The sequence below is a fragment of the Cryptomeria japonica genome, chromosome 3 (assembly GCF_030272615.1).
Source record: "Cryptomeria japonica chromosome 3, Sugi_1.0, whole genome shotgun sequence".
Classification (NCBI taxonomy): domain Eukaryota; kingdom Viridiplantae; phylum Streptophyta; class Pinopsida; order Cupressales; family Cupressaceae; genus Cryptomeria; species Cryptomeria japonica.
In genome coordinates this window covers 777,609,068-777,612,028 of record NC_081407.1, presented here as the reverse complement: position 1 = coordinate 777,612,028, position 2,961 = coordinate 777,609,068, and positions in this window count along the sequence as shown.

Below are 2,961 nucleotides of genomic sequence, written 5' to 3'. Positions count from 1 at the left end.
ATTGTTCCTCAATTTTCTAATCATGAAAACATTTTTGAACTAGCAACATGGTTGAAGAAGATGAATCTCAAAGGGGTCAAAATAGTCAAGGTGATCTTGCTGAAGCCTATGAGGGTCATAACATTGAGTATTTGTGTTGTGAGTACTATAATGCTAAGAGTTTTTCTAGCTCAAATTGTGATTCCTTTTTACCTAATGAGAATGAATGTGAACTTGAGATGGGCAATGGTTTCAATGAAACTTTTAATGCACTATTTGATAAGGATGCAGATAGGGATCATCTAGTGCTTTGCCATTCTATTTTTAAGGAGGGTTCTCATCTGGTTTCTAATACTTTGTTTGAAGAGACAACTGAGAATCCATACATATTAAATGCTAACCAAGATGTGATTTTTGACTTGATGTTGATTAATGAAGGTGAATTTTCCCCTATCACTAGTTGTGATGGTAATGATGAAAACATTTCAGACTATTGTGAGCATAGTTTGTATGATGAGAGCATAATTCTTTAAAATTATCAAGGAATTATATATGTCATTGTTGGTAGTGAGGTGCAAGAAACCAAGGCAGAATTTTTAGTTTCATGCCAATTGTTTGAGTATTTCATCAAAGGCATGAATAATTCCAAGCACAGGGTTAGATTACAGTTTACAAATGTTTATGTATGTGATCAGTATGTATTCAGTAGTATTTTAAAGTTATTGATCACATATATAGATGAGAATCAAACTTTTGATAAGGGTAAATACTAGTGTTTCATTTTTGGTGGCCTTGGGCCATCAATTATAGTTTGACTTTCCAAACTACAGCATAGGGTGCAAAGAAAAGGAGGTTGACTCTACCACCCAATGGAGATGTACAAGTTTGCCCAAACTTGTGCTGATAATATGGAAACTTAGATGCAGTTGAGGGTTGAATCTTTGATGAAATGGAATGGAACTAGAAGAGAAGCTTATACAAAAATAATAAATCTCAAATGCAGGTCACGAACTTGTATAGGAAGCAACTGTAAGGAGTTTTCAAGTAAAGGATTTGGGCTTGATGTGGAAGGCTAGATTGGAAGACAAAGGGAAGCATGGTAAGTTTAATTCCATATGGTTAGACCCATATCTAATTCAAAATAAGTGGGGAGAAGATTTTTATTTTCTCTAAGAAATGATAGATGAAATCCTTGAATTGCCTGTTCATGGATAGTTCTCAGAATTTTACTTCTTTTGAAGTATTTCTTTTCCATGAGCAATAGATTAGGCCTTGTGCATATTAGAATAGGTTTCCTTTTATGTTTGAGTTTCCCAGTCCAGGTGATTTCCTTTTGGTTTACTCTGCTACGGTCTGGTTCACCTAAGATTCTAGACTCTCGCATCATCCCTGAGTGATTATTGTGTATGGTGAAAAGTGAATAATGGAAACAAGAATATTGAAAGACTAAATGATTTCAACCACAAAACCCTAGCCTAACAACAACAAAGATCCACCATAACATATGAAGATTACCTAAGACAATGCAAATTGAAAAATCAAAAAGATTATACCATCACATGTCCATTAGGGTTTGAATATCCATTCTTCCTATCTCCATTGATCAAGCTTCATATATTTGCTCTCAAATTTTATGTGTGCACAAGAGCTCAACAAAGAACGGAAATGTGGTTGATAGCTTGATTGCATGAGATTGATTAGAATGATTAGGAGGTTAGAATGTGTAGGAGGGTTGATAATGAAAGAAGCATCCTCTTATATAGAAGACACTTTAGGAAATGGAGGGATAAGATTAAGAGGTGTAAAAGATAAATAGTGGGTTAGGATTAAAGGGTAGGTAGAGAAAATAAGAAAACAATGAGAGGGTAGGTAGTGTAGGAATTAAGAGATGAATGACATGTGTCATGGGTAGAAAAGGCTAATGAATTAATTAAATAAATAAAGATTCATTTAATTAATAGAAGTGGGATCAATTAAATAAATAAAAGTATTTATTTAATTTGGGAAAAAGGATAATTTAAATAAAAAATGTATTTATTTAAATGAGGAAAAAGGATAAAAGAGTATAAATGAATTAATTTAATAAATAAAGATTCATTTAATTAATAGAAGAATTAGGCTAAAATAATTAATAAATAAAAATATTTATTTAATTAGACAGTACAATTTTAGGTGTCTACATTTTGCCCCTCTTTGAGACAATGCAGCTTGTCGTGTTGTTTCAATGAAGATAAGATAAACTGATACAAAGTTTTCCCAAAACAGGAATTATATGCCCCCTCGAGAGATTGGATGAAAATATCTGAAAAGATCACAAACAATCTCTCGATAAGAAAGAAAGGTTAGAAAGGACTAACAAGATAGGATAGAGTGACAGAGCCATGGGATAAAGAAGATTGACTCGAGAGACTAGGGCTAGGGCAGTCTATAAGATGGACTACGAGAGAAAAAATCCTCATTGTCATCCACACATCTAAGAGATCAGAGTGCAGAGAGAGCAATCAGCAGTCAGTAGTGATGGCATTGGTGCATAGATTCAATTGCGTTCATCGATATTAGAAGCCAATAGATGCAGGAGAGCCAGCAAGTGCCACGAAACCTCCTTGTACCTTGTTTCATTAATTGTTCTCATAAATTCATGTTAGGTAGGTCAATAAATGCATATTCAGTATGCCATAGAAATGTGTCAAGCAGGGCAAAAGATGTTAAGATGCATCTGCGTTGGTGCCAGGCATGTTTGGGTAGGTTAGGCGTGTCTGTGTTTGGTCCAAATGCGTCTATGGTTCTAAAAGAATCTATGTCAAATGTGAGTACGTTTGTGAAATGCAGGCGCGTCTATGCAGAGAAGGCATGTCTATGTAGAACAAAGGCGTGTTTGTGTGTTTTAGGGGCGTTTGTGAAATGCAAAAATTTTTGTGAAGTATGTAAGCACATTTGTGTCATGAATACACGTTTATGTCTTCAAGGTCGAATCGATAGTTC